Consider the following 19,357-nt stretch of genomic DNA (forward strand, 5'->3'; position numbering starts at 1 on the left):
CTTTGTAAGTAGGACAAATGTCTTTTTTTGGATAACTGAAAAGTGTGGTCAGGTTAATAGGGCATAGATCACTCTGAAAGTAATCCCCAACAAAATTCTTCATGTTGTTATTGTTATAGTTTTGTGTGGACTTGTGGCACCCCCAACCAGCCTTGCAAATGGTCGGCTGTGTATGTGTATGTAAAACTTGCTGGAGATGGCCTCTTGCTTAGGTTTCTGTGTTACCTGAGTGTTACCTGCTCTGTTCTCTCCCTCCATTCTCCACTGTGCCTGTTCTGCTTATCCAGGACCAAGGATGCAGAGGACAAGAAGGGTGTGCGATATATGACTGGAATGGTCAGATACGATCATTTATGTTTGAGGTCCACACGATGGGGCCCTTACACAAATGGAGTTGTGTTGATCCAGCATCTTCCACACCTTCCATAACACTCCCGACTCCAGCCAAATGTGTTGCATCCTCCTTACCATGTCCCTCTTATAGGTGTACAGAGTACACGGAGGGCTGCCATCCCTTCCACATTGTGTCTTTTGTGTAGTTCACACACAATTGTTGTTCAAACTTTAGAAACTGAAATCTTTTTATTTTTTGGAAACCTAAATGAGTGTCAGACCACCTTTTTATGTTGCAGTGTCACCATACCTTCCTCCCAGTCTTTTTTGCATTTGTTCCTGTTCTTGTTTTAAACACACATTGAAAACCTAATAAAAATTCTATTGAAAACTTAACATGTATCAGTCATCCTTTTCATGCTGTAGTCTCACCAGCCGGCTGAAATATAAGTTATAAGTATTTTATTGAAATAGTTGATTGCTTATTGAGTTACAAGTGTGTTATTGAAACAGTGGCAGGGGTGTCTTATCTTGCCGTATTAATCAAAATTTTCACATTTAAGTTGTTATTGATTCTTATTTAGCCTATGTGTTTTTGACATGTTTATGGCTTAGTCAAATGTTACCAAGGCTGTGTGGGCACCTTTAAGCTATTTCTCTAAAATAACTGAACAGATATAATGCATTGATCAAAGTTTTAAAATGTAAGCGGTTAGGCTACTGAATGCTATTCATACATTTGATAGATGTTTATTGCTAATCTTACAATGATCAAAGTTGTGTGGTAGATTGGGGGGGGGGGGGGGGGGCACCTTCATCTTCATCTCACCAAACGAACTGAAAAGGACACTGAATCTAATGTCCACACACAAAAAGGATACAAAATATGCATAGCCTACGTTTTGACAATGTAAGTAAAGTATATGTAGCGTGGTACAGGCAAATGTAGGAATCTAATAACAGCTCATGTCCAGCAAGGAAACAAACGTTCAATGTTAGAACTGCCAAAGAACTATTTTAGATCGATGTTGCAAACTAATTATACTCGCAATATATAATTGACACTATAATATAAGCATGCTAACACGTAATAACACTCGTTGTTGTTTTTTTGTAATGTTTCCCGTTCAATAACGCACTCGCTGCTCATTGAAATAACACGACTGCCCATTGAAATAACACGACACGCAAAGAGCTGTTTGTAACTGTTGAAGCGTACGTGAACCACGTGACCGCGTGGCGGCGACTTCAAAGAGTGTCGCAACTCTCTTTTTCTATGGCTCTGAGCTGGCCTAGAGTAGCCTCGTGAGACCATCCTGATCTCGCGAGCTTAAGGTTTTCACACGCAGATCAGTCTGGCAACTTTCCGTTAAAGAGAATTTGAAGCAGTTCACCAAACGAACGTCCAATCAGCGTTGGCTTTGAGGCGGGTTGAGGGGTGACGCAACGAACAACATGACGGCATCCACAGATGAGATGAGCATAGCTATCGCGCAAGTTTTATTCAAGTTAGAAAGTATTCCTGGGTAAGCTGTGAAGCTATGAGTCTCCGCCATGCAGCTGGGAGGAAACAACACAGACATCCTCCACGGACGATTCCAGTTCATAATGGAGGAATATACTTCAGAAGTATAGGGCCTACCGTGAAAACTTGATGGGAATTGTCGTTGATTAGGTTCATGTCACAAACAAATGGTAAGTTAAACATCTTAACGTTAGTTACGTTACCTAACTTAATTGTATGTTAAACAAAGGCATTAGAAGAACACTTTGTTCATCTAATTGGTTGATTTAGCCCGTCGATAACCAAAAAAGGTGGTGATAGACAGATCGTTTATCCAATCAGCTAACCAGTATTTCCGCCCCTTCCCAAAAGTTCTTCAACGGAAAGTTTTCAGATGGATATGCGGAGCAAATCCATCTGGCGGAGTCAGGTTAGGCCTAGAGAGGAACATCACAAGAAAATATTCTAATAGTGCCTTCTGTGAAGCCCATATGCATAATGTATCATAAGTGTCTTTATAAATATTGCAAAAAAAGTAATACTATGCATCATAATAGTTTTATTTCCAATAGAATGGCAAAAATCTACACTTGCATTCAATGCATGATGAAATCATGGAAATGCATCAAAACAGCTAAAATTCCTGGAGCTTTTTAGTATACAGCTCTGTGTGTGTGTGTGTGTGTCTGTGTTGGTCAGATCAGGACTTCCATCTGAAACTGTTACAGCCAAGGAAGATCTTCACTCTGATTAGTTGAGCTGTTAATGTGCTGAGTTCGTTTTAACACACATATTATCCCGCTCTCTCTCTCTCTCTCCTTGTTAGATGTTCTGTCAGGTCATGTGGAAGGAGGTCAAAACAAACCAGCACTCCTGGTTACATCCCAAAGATCAGCTCTCTGAGGGCTAATCAAGGTTAGCAACTCAAGTGCTAAAGTAGAAACATATTCTCTCTATACTGATACTAAAATGGTGCTAATGTTCTATACCTGTGAATCTAGAATTGTAGCATAGTAGAAAAACCAGGCACAATCAGCATCAGTGTCTTAGGAGCTAGAAAATGATCAACCCTTAACCGCAATTATCTATAGTCCTGTCACCATTGTAACACCCACCAAAGTAATAACTCCCCACCGTAATACAAAGCTGCACTTTTTCCAACGTAATAATACCACCAACGTAATAATTTCCTGCAGAAGTAAAATCGTTGCCTACAACCAATGTAATAAGTAGCACCTATTATGTTTCTACCGTCTCTCACTGGGGGTAGTCAGGGGTGTAAAAGTAGTTATAAATTCTTGCTGGGTACTACAGTACAAAAAATGGATTTAGGGATACCCTATCTCTAAACCATGCATTTCAAACCATGGGAACTGAGAACATCAAGTTCCCATACCAGCTCTTGCTGGCGAGGCGGCTTGCCCCCTGTCATTGCTGCTTGCTGCTATATAGGCCTATTAGACAGGGTGACTGTCTGTCTCAAGAAAGTGTGCCAAGTGTCTTGAGGCTGCCATAGATAGAATAAAAAAGTTAACAAAACACTGTGAAACACTGTGGATGTCTATGCAGTGTTGATGCTTGGTCACTAACTTACCTGATGAACACAAAAAGGTAGAGACACTATGCAGCTTAACTGCTTGGCCTCCAGTAAGAAAAACAATGGGCTCTATTTTAATGGTCTAAAATGGAAGTGTTTGCGCAAAACGCAAGTCACTTTGTGGGCGGATCTTAGGCGCTGTTGCTATTTTACCGGTGGGATAATTGACTGTTCCGCCCAACGCAAATCTAAAATGGCGTGGTCTGAAGTAGCTACATTAATCATGGGTGTGGTTTGGGCGTAACGTGCAATAAACCAATCAGAGCGTCATCTCACATTCCCTTTAACAACAGGCACGCTTGTTCCATAGCTGATTGCTATTATGGTGCCGTATTTGCCAGGCGCAGCCAGGAGCGTTCACAGCGCTATAATCACTGTTAAGTTGGGAACAGTTGATTTTTCCTCTTGACAAAATGTAATACAGAATTGTTACAAAGACATACTTTCCGATGTTTTGGGATCACTCTCACTTAATCACGAGGTTATGAATGCATGGTGATATTTTTGCAATGTACAATGTACAGTAATCTAACATTACCTCTCTATAGACAATGCATATCTTCTGTTAGTTAATCTCTTCTCTCCCGTGCTGCTGCTGGGGCATTTAGGTTAAATGGCATCGGCATGCAGTTCAACATCACGTCTCCTTAAGTCCAATAATATTTCCTAATTCATGTCATCAACACATCCGTGATTGGTGAAAATGTGTACGCTAGATTTATGCCTATTTTTTCACATCTTAATGGACAGTACACTGATTTCCCTCGTGTGGTAATATTTTTCTTTGTAATTATGTATGGTTTGCAGAAATGGGAACTACGTTGTATATGAGAGGAGCGAAGTGTGCGTTGCGCAGCACAGGCGGCCAAGCAAGGGCTCCTTACCATCAGGCAACTCAACAACGAGAAACAGTTTCCAAGTTGACCTAACTTTCCAACTCTGCACAGTATTCCATTAACTGCATGATAGTAGGCTATGTACAATATTTTCTGTAAAGTAGAGTTTGTAAACACGTTATCATCAACTTAATGCACGCACAACATTTGTTTTAGCAGGAGAGAGAATAACAATGAATGGATGCAGCAACTACAGAAATTGTAGCCATACTTGCTGCCTTCTTGTACTATCTATGGTTGCTGGTTAACAGCACATAATAAGCTGATTTAAGCTAATTCACTAACTCAAGACTTCAAGGCCATCATGGATATAAAACGTTTTTTGAAAACAATGAAAGGATGGAGGGAACATAGCAAAGCTTGGAGTTATTTCAGATGGGCTACAACAAGGTATATAGGGCTGTATAAAGTTGTCCAAATTAATAGGTCGTAATTAGGCGTTGTTGTTGTAAAGATATTGCATGCAGATGTTGTACTATATAGGCTACTAAATTTTTAGGTGACCAATGCATGAACAAAACCGGGAAATGGACAAATATTATCAAGGCTTTGAATGTTTCCGTCTGTGCACGGGGGTGTCTGTAGATTGGTGTACAACGCATTTATTCATGCAGGCCTGTGGCCATGCATGCGCCCTTAAAATAGCATCTGAATTTGCGCCACAGACTTTAGACCAGGGAGTTCTTGGTCTGTGGCGGAATTGTTTTCTGAAACTGCAAAATATCAACAGTGAACGTTTGTGCCGGAACACGCCCCGTTTTTTCGCTGAACCGCCCCGTGGGCGCAATCGAATTCCCTAATTTACAGGCATGTACCTGTGGAGGGAAAATTCCAATATGCGCTGACTGCAAAATAGGAAAGACAAAAGCACGAGTATACAAAGTCAATTGCACTGGGGTGCAAAATAGAGCCTTATGGGTGCATTCACAGCTGTTTGGTCCCCTAACACACAACGGGTGTCTATGCAGAGAACTGTCCACAGTAAATATTTCCAATTTGAAAATACATCGACTTGTATAAATTTAAATAAATAAATGAATACAGTATACATTTAGAAAATGCCTGTTGACACGTAATATCCCCTCAGGGGCTCTGCAGTATATTCCATATATAATTCATTTGATTCCTACTGTGCACCACAAGTTTCATTTTTCACAATTAAAATGTGTCCAAAGTGTTAACATGGAAATATGCTGTGTTTTTTTTTTATGGGAGAAATCATGGCATTGTGTTTAGTCAGTGCTCAATTCACAATCAGTTCATCCACTCCGTGCTCACATACAAAGTGTGTAAGGACATAAAACCAGCTCCGGGATCCTCAAAGCACATCGGCCTTCTGTGCTTTGGATGCCCTCAGACAGTGATGGCGGAAAAACAATAGGCTAATATAAACGTCAGAGCCAACTTCCCTTTACTGTCTCCTCGCAGGAAATGAGAACTGCCTCACGAGGCGCAATGCAAGAACGTTCATTTAAAATCAATCAAAGTGATTACCTGATATAAATCACCACCGCTGCCCAAATCCTAAAAGAATTGCTCTATCTCTCTCTTGCTCTCTCTTTCTCTCTCTACATGATCATATGTGTATTTGTGTGTGTGTGTGTGTGTGTGCTCTATATGCTCTATATGTGTGTGTGTAATTGAGAGAGAGAGAGAGAGGTTCAACACCCATTTATTGGATCATTCCTTAAACCATGGAATCTTGACGTGCCTGATACAAAGCCAACACCATACAAACAAACATACATAAATACAGTGATACATAGAACTCCTTATATATAATTTATTGAAAAGCACCTGACCACGCCCCTACCCACACACAACAATGAGAATATGTGTACATGTTGTGTGAGTGAGAGAGTGTGTTATACCACTAGACTAGTGTGTTACACCAATAGAAAGATCATGTCACTGTGTCTTCACCTCTTGCTTGTGTTGTTTGTGTATTCACTGGAGCGCATCATCAATGTGTAGGTGGTCAATGTTGCCGCCTCTTTGTGAAATAGGACAGTGGGGTCAACAGACTACATGGTGCATACACAGGCTTTCTGTCAGATTACATTCCCTTATACACACACAAACATACACACACACAGAAAAAGAGAGAGAACGAGCGAGAGAGAGAGAGAACATACGCTCACATGAACATAATTTTGTTATACACTCCCACGCAAGGAAAAATCTGACACATGCTTCCAGACTACAGGAAAGTACACACACACACACACACACACACACACAAAACAAATAAACACACACACACACACACACACAGAGACACACACACCATAGTCAGTGAATGTAAAACATCTTTCTGCTGTAATTTGATTAACTTGCCACTCAAACATGCGGCATGCAGATCATGTCCCTGCGCTCCTCCGTTCTGCCATGTTTAGTTCCACTTGTCTCTCCCGTGTACAGAGGGACAATCTCCCCTCCAGCTATTTGAATCAGTCAGCACTCATCAGCAGATCTGCAAGAGCTTTCAAATGCTGTCCGTGTGATACGAGCTCAGTTATTTCTTTCAGGGATGGTGAATAATGGCAGTGTGCTTAGTGTATCATCAGGGATATGTGCACATGGACTTATGTGGCAGCAACATCCTTTTCCTTACACACAGTGTACTCAGGTCATAATGGCAGACATTCCTAAGATGGAAGCATATAGCCTTAAGTTTCATTAACCCTCTATAGTTTCCACATAACAAGGATATCATGATACGTACCATAGAGGGTTAAAAAGTAGTCTGTCGACTTCAAGGCAGCGATGCGACCGTCGACTTCAAGGCACCTAACCCTAACCCTAACTCTAACACTTGCATAACTCTAGTGTTTTCCATGCAGAGCTACCTGGAAGATGACGTTGGGGGCTTAAAACACCAAAAGGCCTCTCCTGGACCAGCAAAACACCCAACACAGCACCTGTGTGTGACAGCTCCAGTGCCACAAGGTGTTGTGTATGGGAGTGTAGGTGGATTCTACCAGGACACACTGTACAGTACTGTTGTATAGTGTGTGTATATGTCAAGGGTTTGCAGATATTGCTAAAGTAGACTGTGAATCTATTGCTAGTTTTTTAAGGAATGCATAGTAATTAAAGTCAAGTACATTTTATTTATAGTACATTTAAAACTAAAGTGCACACACCGCCCACCACCGACAGTTCCAGGGATCAACAGTTGTCAAACTGAAGACAGAAAAGTGAGTGTTAAGCTTATATTCAAAAACAAGTTTATACATTTGCTAATTGCATTAGTTAAAATTGTGATTTTGGTTAAAAATCGATTCATCTTTCAGCCTTAGATGTAGGTCATCTGCATAACAGTGAAATGAGATGTTATGTTCATGAATAATTTCACCAAGAGGGTGCATGTACAGTGAAAAGAGGACAGGTCCCAGAATAAATCCTTGAGGAACTCCAGGGGAATGAATATAGGGTACGGTGAAAAAGGAAGGATGAATGAGGGACAGAGTGAGAAGTAGAGGGGGATGGGAAGAAAAGAAGGGAGGAAGAAAGAGTGACTGCGAACATAGAGAGATATGATCCTTTATGTATACTGTTAAAAGACATCATTTCAGTGTGATAAGCGTCTTGAAACTGCCAGAGACACCTTGGAGCCATCTGTCATCATGGGGGACAATAGTGCTTTATACTGTTAATTATTATGACTGCCGCTAGCAAAGCTAGTGAAGCGGTCATATAGGGATTGTCAAAGTTTTTTGTTTTTTTTTCCCATCATCTACTTCTTGAATTTTTGGTCAACGTATGACGGAGTATTAGGGCCACACATGAAGGAAAAAATATTTTTGCCATGACGAGATTAAACTCGCCATGTCGACATTAAACTCGACATTTCGAGAATAAAGTTGAAATATCATGTCGACTTTAATCTTGACGTGTCGACATTAAACTCAACATTTTGAGAATAAAGTTAAGTTTGGAGAGAGAACGACCGCGGGACGATTGAAAGGGAGGACGAATTAAACATTCCAGTTTTCTTCGACTGCAACAATGATTAGACATAGGCCTATATCATGTGAACAAAACATAAAACATTAACCTCCGTTAACCTTAACCTCAGCCAAATACTTTCCTGTCCTTATCACGGAGTTACAGGCGATAAATGCGATGGTCAAAAGTAGCCTAAACGTCATTAGCAGTTTATTTATTTATTGTAGGCCTATTATTAATAATTTTCATCTAAAGGTTCAACTTCATGCTTATGCACTAGACTAGGCATACTAGGCGCTCTCCCCAATCCTAGAATTTCACATTGCTTGTTTGTAATGGATGCAAAACAGCCTATTGCTGAATGTCTAGGGACGAATGAAGCTGTCCTCCTCCCGACCACCCCATGTACTAGTAGCCTACATGCGCACATATGCACACATAGTGCATAAATAAAGTATACATACACACATCAATCAAATCAAAAATCAAAATAGTATATATGCTTGTTTAATGTTTAATGTCAGCATGTGGACTTTAAAGTCGACACGTCGAGATTAAAGTAGATATGATATTTCAACTTTATTCTCGAAATGTCGAGTTTAATGTCGACATGGCAAAAATATTTTTTTCTTCATGTGTGGCCCTAATACTCCGTCGTATCAACGATACCCGGGAGACCGAAACAGCGGGGCACATGAAATTTGGTGGGTATGTAGCCCCACTAGACTTTTACGGAAAAAATTTGTTTGGTCCTCGGGGGCCAATGTAGAAGCATATGTAGAAGAAGAAACATTCACAAAAATCCATGGCATGACCTCTCTTCTTGATAGCTGTTGAAAACTGCATGGAACTGACAGGGATTGTTTTGTTTAATAATAAATACATAAATAAATACATTATGCTTCTACCTTCTGCTTTTCCCAAATACAATGTAGCCTACATGTGTATCAGTCCAGTTGCAATGGATGGACTGTGATGAACTGCCCTACTTGTGATTGTTTAGAGATTTTTTTATAAATCTCTAAAAAAAAAATTTATAAGGTTTTATAACAATGCTACAATTTTTGCAAGTGCTACAAATCTATTCACCTTTGCAGCGCCAGTAGGCTACTTTCTGTGCGTCCCGCAAACACACATGCCAAACAAGCATACACAAAAGTTTCAAGAGTGGGGGATGGAGTAGAAGATGGAGACAAATTGATTAATGTGATTTATTTTCGCGGAATGGATGTACAGGACTGAGCGGCGGTCATAATTTGTACCGCTATGCAGTACATCTAGTTTTATATGTGATTATCGTTTTCAATATATATATATCATTATATGTATAATGGAAATTTCCACACATAATTTTGCTGAAAGTATGAAAATCAACTCTGAAATGGTTGTTGGAACTGACTGAGAGCTTCATCTCTTGAAATACAGCTTATAATTCAGCTAGGGTCCCAGCATATTTGTTTTCAAAAATGATTCTCAAACGCTGTGAAGAAATTGAGCTGAAACAGAAAACAAACAAAGTAGCTGAGCTGCAAGAAAAAAAATGTCTGGGGTTTTGGAATATGAGATCGAGTCAGCTCGTGAAGGGAGATCGTTCCCATCTCCCGGCTCACTCAGGCGATGAATCACTTGACCTGCTTTAAACTTCTTTCTGATCTGAAGTTTTCCTTGCCTATCCTCACTCCCTCTCCTAGTCTGTTGTTCTAAGAGCTTGCCTATTCTTCCCCCTCCTGGAGAACAGAGAGAGATGGTGGCAGAGGAAGAAAGTACTGAGAAAAGAGCAGAAAAGGTGGAGGGGTAGAGACAGAGTGGGGAAGAGGTTGCCAGGTTTTAACTGTGTTTTATCTAGGCAAGCACACATGTGTTTGAGCCAACCGCAAAATGTCCATCATTGACCCTTTAGAGGTGCACCACCTTCTCTCTCTCTCTCTCTCTCTCTCTCTCTCTCTCTCTCTCTCGCACACACACATACACACACACAGACACAGACACACACACACATAGACACACACACACACACACACAGAGAAACTCATCAATCACACGCGCTGCCATCCAGATTTATACAACCCCTCAGCACAAATTACCCAAGCAAATTCATCTCATTAATTTAGCCATATGCTTCATGCACAAACCACAATTATTGCCACTGACCTCTCCCAGTAAGTACACACAACAATGCAACACTCACACACTCATTATCCACAAACAATGCACACTCAGACATCCTGTACACTCAGCAAAGACAATCTAACCTACGTCATTTAACTACACCAGGCTAAATTCATACAAAACATGCTGACTCATCATGTGATCATATTCACTTCCTAACATAGACATACAGTCAGCATGTTTTGTCAGCAGCCTGGTATAGTTGAATGACGTATGTTAGATTGTCTTTGCTGAGTGTACAGGATGTCTAACATAGACATACAGTATACACACATCCCCACACACACACACACACACACACACATGCACACGGATAATAAGACCTTGATATAATCAGTTGGCAAAAAGGCAATTTCGCAGTCATTACCACTGTAATATTTGGAGGAAACCTGATCAGGCACTTAACATGCCTCTGATGGGCCTAACCTATCAAATTTGTTTCCAACTTCCATAAGTAACAGATAAATGATGCACACGTTACCTCGGTTGTTTATTGATGTAGCGGTAAAATCAAAATATTTTTGCTCTAAGTTCTTTTCCATTTCTAAAATGAACTCCCTGCCTGTCAATCATGTTATGTGCTCCGACCAACATAACAAAGTGCAAGGTGGTGGTAGCGGAGTGGTTAAGGAGCTGGACTAGCATGCAGTATTCTGACCTTGGTGCCCTTGAGTAAGACACTTAACCCCAAGTTGTTCCAGGGACAATGGCCCTTGTAATGTAAATTACATAAGTAAGTCGCTTTGGATACAAGCGTCTGTTAAATAAATAAATGTAATGTAAATGTAAACTGTCTTTTCCCGCTCTCCTCTTCACAAGTAGCTCTGAGCTCTCATTTCCCCTTATCCATAAAGGGTATCAGTGGACATCGCTCACACACACTCTCTGCTGTAGGCACCCCACGACCACAGTCAGTTATCAAGGAAAACATGCTTATTTTCAGCATTCTATATCAAACATTCTGATGACAATTTAATGAGTGATCCATTAGACTGATGTTATGTTCCCTGATTGTTATACAGACTGCTTGCAGACCTTGTAGGGTATCAAAGATCTGGTGGTGATTGGAAGCTAATACAAAGTACTGTTAGTCACATAGATGAATAAGTTTACTAGAATTTATGACATTTTGGAGACACTGTTTGATAAAATAAATTAGACTTGTAACTGAGTTAGTGGGAAAACAACATTACGTTATGTATATTATGAGTTTGATTCAATAGCAATGGTCAAATATTACTTGTAACATGTCCAGTTATTACTGGCAAAATGATAGGCGTTTCCTGCTTTTACAGATTTTTCTTTTCTTTTTTTTTTAGCGAACATGCACTAATTCATGTTGGAGTCCTTGGAAACAATTATACTGAGTTGTGATCAAACTGACCAAAATCCAACATAACAAGTTATGAGCTAACGATAAAATATAAGTACCAGTGATAAATTATTATAATGTGTTGTTCAGGGCTTTCACAAAACTGTTCTGGTACTTCATCACTGGGAGAGTTAGACGCCTGTCCTGAAATGGATGTGGCAGTGGAACTCTCCAAGATGGATCACCTCATGAATGTTAGATCATTTTTTATCAAATCGGAGAATTAAATATTCAGGGCTGGGCTAATGAACTGCTCCGCACCTTGGACTGAACCCCTCTGTACTGCCACAGAGTTTTATCAAACCCGACACACAATGGTCTGTGGACCAGGGGGGTGTTGGAAAAAAATCTCATATACCATACTTCCATCAACAGGATAGAGAGATAGGAAGGAATTCTTTCACCTCTAAAGAGACCCATCTGCCTGCAGAGAGCACTCCTTTGTGAAAGTTTACCTGGATAAGTCGCTCGCCTGACACAAGACGAGGTGCTGCTGCCTGTGACGCACCCTCACCAAATCCGCTTTATGTTTGTGTGGAGAAAGAGAGAGAGAGAGAGTGAGTGTTTTTTGTATTGTCAGGCCAGAGAGAGAGGGATGTGGGAGAAGAGGAGCAAGTGGCGGTGGATCGGCGAAGCCTCTACCTCTGGGTGACATTTTCCCCATTAGAGGTGTGACGGAGGCGGCCCCATTGTGAATGTATCTCCGCTGACAATCTCCAGACGGCCCCGGCCCTTTTCAGGGAGAAGAGAGCACCGAGTGACACTATCACAGGACCAGCAGAGTGGTATAAGCTCAACCTGGGGAATTAGTTTGCACACGCGCACTCTATCTCTCTCTCTCTCTCTCTCTCTCTCACACACACACACACACACACACACACACACACACACTCAGGCACATTTACACATAAACATACACACACACATACTCTATCTCTCTCTCTCTCACACACACACACACACTAACACACACACAGGCACATTTACAAATAAACATACACACACACATACACACACATGCACGCTCTGTCTCACACACACATAAAACACACATGCACACAAACACTCACACACTAACACTAACACACCTGAATAATAGTGTCAACACTGTGAGGGCAAATCCATTTTTATGCAGGCTAAGACAAATGCAAATCCAAGCAAACACACACTCACACTCAGACAGACGCTCGCACACACACACACACACACACACATACACACAAAGACATACATGCACGCAAGTTAACAAGCCAGAGAGGGAGAGAGAATTCTACAAACACAGCCATTCATACATACCATATCACTATCCAAGAGGAATTTGCTGACACACAAAATGAATTATTTTCCGTCCCCTACGCCGCAAGGTTTCCCCTTTATTTTCTCATAGCACGTCTTTATTTCATAGGCACAACCACAGCCAGGAGGCACATTAGCAATGACACAATAACAAGCTGAATGTTTGCTACAGCACTCACAAAGACAGCACACACACACACACACACACACACACACCTCTAAACACAGTTTCTGTACTCACTGCCGTTTTCACGTTTGACTCGCTGACCTAGTTTAAAGGGCTCACGGTGGTGGCGTTGGTGGCGGTGGCGCCGATGAGAGCAGTGGGTGGATCAGCTTCGGCTGATGTCAGCACGGACGGCTCGAGTGGCGGAGGCAGATGCCCTCTCCGCGGGAGGCTAAGGACCCGGCGCAGCGAAGCAAGCCCTGGCGAGCTGGCAATCCCCCCCCCCCCCCCCTTCCTGGGCGAAAGGCACACACTCAACATGGCAAACCCCACCCCCCCTCCCCCCTCCCCCCTCCATGCATCGCTCCCAAAAACTAATGACCCCACCTGGCTCGGCGAATGCCCAGCGTGGGGGAAATTAATCACCTCTTCAGGTGTGAAGAACTAGCCCGGAGTGAGGCACGGGCACATGGGGCGGGCAGGAGGGGTGCGTTCAACAGGACGAGGACGGCCGCTGCCACCACCGCTCTAGTCCGTCCGTCCCGTCGCGCAACATTGTGCTGCAGAATGGTACATTTAATCCCACTGCTGAGCTTCATTTTTCAAAAAGTGTTTTGTCATTCCGGCCCTCTAAGGCAAATGCAAAATGCAGCTCAAACTGCGTGTGAGACTACTACCAGTATGGATGTCATATAACAATTGTCCTTGAAATAGCATTTAGAGTACAAAGTGTCCTCAAAGTCAGCTTTTTTTTTTGGGGGGGGGGGGCTGGGGGGTACGTGTATGTTAGTTGAGCCTGTAGTGTTTTTCTGTGTTCAGAGGAACTGTTCACTTGTAAGATTCCCAGCAAAATGAGGTCACCATATGGAAATCAGAGAGTCTGTATTGTTACATACAGTGTACAAAAATGTTGACTTGTCTCAAATCTACTTTGAGAATGTAACACAAACAAACACACACACACATACTCACATGCGCGCACAATCAGGGACTCACAGAGACACATCCAAGGTCTATTTCAGCAGGGATATGTCTAGAGAGAGAGCAAAATAGGACCTGGCTCCTCCACCCTGTGTTGTTAGGGATAACAGAACACAGAAGCAGCAACTCTCTATAAGAGAAGAGGACAGGTCCTACCCACTAGCCCATGAAACCAGAAAGCCCATGACCAGAAATCACAGCATTCATTCCAGAGCCACTTAACAAGTCAATAATGCTGCTTTTACTGTGATGTGGAGGTTGTGGCTGGATAGGGCTGCTGTTTTGTGCTGGATAGTGCTGTGGTCTGTAATGTACAGTCAGTTTGTCAATAGAGGTGATGGCATGATGAACAAATAGGACATTATCCAGTAAACAAATATACAAGCACATTCCCACTGTAACAGCTTTCACAAGGCAACCCTGAGCTGGAAGACACAGTTAAGGCATAACATTCTGTATAATAATACATTTTCAGAGGGTTTTTTTTTTTCACTTTTGAGGAAGACGTGTTTACATGTTTCTCTGTTTGTCTGGTTTGAATATTAATGTTTGAATGGCTTTGTTTATTTCTGAAAATACATTCTGAAAGATTGATGTCAAAAATTGTAAATATCAGTCGTACTACTTAATCTTGCCACAGATGGATCATATATTCTCAGAGATGAGTATTTTAAAAGAAGGTAGGTGACCCAGAAGGATTATCTTGTGGGTACAACCGGTGAAATGCTGTTATGACTGTGTGCTCAATAACATACAGGAAACCACTAGACTTCCTACATGATGAGCGACACCACTCACCAGGAACGGGGTCCATACGGTAATACTCTAATTATCTGCCCATCAACTCCAATCAGTCTTATTCCATGCAGACATAATGACATAATTACGCTGTGCTTTAAACCCAATTACCTGTCATGTAGGTGACCTAGTGTGATCAAGGAGTGAGTGTGTGCCACACGTACACACACACACACACACACACACACACTTAGGACTACATATGTGTGCACCCATTCATCACAAGGCATACCGGAGTCCCAGAACGGTGTCTTATTGATTGTAACTGCCGGTATTATTTTATTGATTCTCCCCATTGTAAAGATGCCAACACAGCTGGCGTATCAGGAGAAATCATCAATCAATAATTCAGGATGGATAGGTTAATGTTTCATGAGTGAGAGCTCTGTGGTCAAGCGCTTATGAATTATGTCTGTTGGTTAGCAATGTGGGCTGTCATGGAATCTCCACTTACTCTAGATTTTAGATGAAGCTGGGGCCGGAAGGAGGTGACAAAAATCCAGCAGATACTGGTACACAGCTTTGTGGTGTGTGTGTGTGTGTGTGTGTGTGTGTGTTGTTGGGGGGGGGGGGGGGGTTAATGAAAGGCATGATCTTTTTAGGTTACCACCACTGGAGCGCCTCAGAGAAGACGCTGGCATGACTTCAGTTTGAATTACTGTAACACTTCTTCCAAAGCTGACAAGAAAAGCAAACACACACACACACACACACACACACACACACACACACACACGTCTTCTCCATGTCTTCTGAGTTTTATGCTATCTCATTTCCCCACTTTACACACATTGCCCTTGACACATTGTCTACTCATGTTTGCCTCATCCCTCTGGGTCCCTAAATGGCAGGACCCTTCATGTGTGATACTTTTTTTTTAATAACACGTGCCCTTATGCTTCTAACCTTTATGAAGCTGTACTGATATAGTCTAGTGAAACATGTATTTTCACACACATAGCCCCAAAAGGGTTTCTATCTCCGTAAGTCTAGGTTTCTATCATCTGATCTCTGTGGTTAAATTCTGGAAGTCATAATGAGGATCCACTAGAACTATATATCTTCTCCATAGGCCTACTGTTTTTTTGTTTTTTTTTTGGGGGGGGGGGGTTTGGAGGGTGGGAGGATGAATCTCTCAGGAAGTGGATCATTTTGAGCAGCAGTCATCCAGAGAATCTGCTGAGGGCAAAATCACATCTGCATCGCTGCACTGCCACTGCCCCCTGGGAAACAGGGTCTTTTGTGGTTCAGCTCTCCTGTCAGACCTTAAGGGGGATCACTCTGGCGTAGTGGGAAGCAGGCAAACCACACACAGGCATCCCAGGGAAAGTCCCTCATCGCCTCACATGATGAAACAATGAATAGTATTTGGCTGAAATACATAAATAAGGATAAATTGTCATTTTTCATTTTGTATTATGATATGCATGTTTTAATGACACTTTGAGTGGATACCACAGCTGTTTGCTCTTTCCAGTAGATGTCCCTATAAGTAACTAACTGAGAGGATCAGGCTCTGATCTGGTTGAGGAGCAGAGTCATTACAATCAATATAAGGCTAAAAACTGTCATTGGACTAATGACATTTCAGCGAGAAAAGGGTAAAATGACAGACTGGTTGACTCGAAGCTCGTTTGGTGACGTAGTTTCACATTCCTTCTGGACTGCTCCATAAGGTCAGAGCCCTGCTGTGAGTGATTGAATGTGGGTGTTTGTGTTTGTGAGTGTGTGTCTGTGTGTGTGTGTGTGTGCCTGGTATCGCACAGCTGAAGTGTTTTACACCCCGCAATCTGTTGGCCATGCCTGCATTTCTGAGCTAATTACAGTCCAAGCCTGCGGCGTACCCCATAAACACCATGTCAGTCCGCGCAGATGCTTCAGTGCCACACCTCAGATGCACGCGTGCGCTGCGCTCACACACACATTAGTGTCTGACCAGTGTACTTGGAGTGCCTTGCTTTTCTCTGATGTAAACACATTTTTATACTTAGCAGAGGGGCTAAGCTCTTTTAGTTAGGGGAGAAGCCAGGACTAGGGAGGGGGAGGGAGGTGATGCTGATACAATGGCCGCTATTTTTATTGGGTGTGCAAGACTAGCTGCTACTAGGGCCACACACAGTAACCGTCATTTGAAAATATCCATGCCATGTGCAACGTGGGTTACAAGTCACAGTGTGAGCACAACAGACATTGGTAGTTCAATGTACATGAGCTCCTGCCAGGTATTTTCATGTCTGAAAACTGAACCTTAAGTCTAATACTGCCTCTGCACCTGAAACATTCAGCATGAGAGAGAGTGCATCACTAGCCTAGCTAAAACTGGATGCTAAACATTTATGTTCTGTACAGATCTGGACCCGCTGGCCACTGTTGTACTAGCCTAAATATTTGAACAGTTACGTATGTACTCTAATGCCGACATCTCCTCCCAAACACTGTCCTAGAGGTGTTGCCCGTGAGTAGAAACTCCACAGACATCCCAAATAACCGAGAGCTAATTGTATCACAAGTGATTTGTGTTTCATTCAATTTCTCGATAAACATTTCAAATTTCCCCATTAAACTGAATCAGCACTGTCCTCATAGAGTTGGCTGCCTCAGATGCACATCATTGGAGCAGTTAATTCTGTGAGACATTTAATTTAACTCTGAGCGCAAATGTCACATCCATGACACTGAAATGGGCCGACTATGCATCATAAACAACCACAGGCATCTTCAGTAGAACTCACTATCCTATTTACATGAAAATGAATAATAAAAAGGGGGGATGAACGAAAGAAGAGAATAGCAGACGGACACACAGCGAAGCTAAACATTTGGGATGCAAACAGACATGGTTGTGGGTAGAGCCACTGAGTAAATAGCTATAGCAACAGTGGCGCTCAAGGGCATCGACTCGGGCCCTGCCAGCCTCTGCTCTCACTGTGCCCGCACTCCTGCAGACATGGATGCAGAGAGTCCGGATAAACAGCCCACCCCCCAAATCCTCCGCAAAAAAACAAAAACAAAAAAACAATGACCTCAATCAAACTCTCTGTGTGACAGAGGTGTCCTTCTCTTTTTTGCTCTTTTTCATACATGGGCATTTTATTGTGAGAATGGGTTTGCTTGTGGAGTGGGTTATTAAGTGCCTTCAGATAAGCGTCAATGGGCTGAATGTGTGTGATCAATAACTGCCAGACAAATCAATATCCCTCTCATGCCGCACTTCTTAAAAAAACCCTTGGGAATGCACACCATACTGAGTCAAAGCTTTTTTGTGTCAATCACTTTTTGAGGCTTTGAGAATGTGTGTGTGTGTGTGTGTGTGTGTGTGTCTGTGTGCGCGCGCGTGTGCGTGTGTGTGTGTGAGTGTGTGAGTGTGTGTGTATGTGTATGCAATAAACCAATCACTTGTGCATGGCCCTCAATGAAGCCATGATAAATGAGCCATTGATAATTGTATTAATAATCTGACACGGCTGCTCAGATGAACATTTAGAGCCATGCCTGTGTGGAGCGGATAGAGAGGCAACAGGAGAAACAGATGGACTCACTCCATGAGGGGGAAGTCTGAAGTTCGCACCCGCACCCACACTTACAAACACACACACAAACACATAAACCACACACACAATTTATTTCTCTGTCTCTCTCTCACACATGCATACACACACATGCAAAAGATGTTTGTGGTGAAAGTAACACACATACTCACACTCACACACACTCGAACACATAAACCACAAACACATTCTCTTTCTCTCTGTCTCTGTCTCTCTCTCTCACACATGCACACACACACACAAATGCAAAAGATGTTTGTGACAAAATTAACACACATACTCTCTCTCTCTCAAACACACACACACACACACACATTCATGCCTGTAGGGGGCTCCTGTCTCCAGCAGGGTGGACCTGTAGGGGGTTGTGTGTGGTCCATTCAGGCCGTCCTCAGCTCCAGGCCAACAGCCCAGCGCTGGAGCTCTCTTCCCCCCATTCGGGCGCTTTCCGCTGGGAAAGCCAAACCCTATGGAGGGCTGTCCGGCACAAAGCCCTCATCCCTAAGAGTCTCTGGCCAAACAAAGCCAGCCTGTCCTGCATACATGCATGGGAACAGACAAAGAGGCCTTTATACAGAGAGGGACGATGCTTTTTGGGGAGCATATAGCCACACAGAGATCTGGCAAATGATTGGCACTGGCATCGTGTGGGTTTATTGAAGGCAAGAAAGAGAGAGAAAAGTACAGGGGCCTCCCCGAATAACAATCCGATCAAAAGCCGTAGCAGTGGTTACCGACTTCATGAT

The sequence above is a fragment of the Alosa sapidissima genome, chromosome 11, assembly GCF_018492685.1.
Source record: "Alosa sapidissima isolate fAloSap1 chromosome 11, fAloSap1.pri, whole genome shotgun sequence".
NCBI classification, from domain to species: Eukaryota; Metazoa; Chordata; class Actinopteri; order Clupeiformes; family Clupeidae; genus Alosa; species Alosa sapidissima.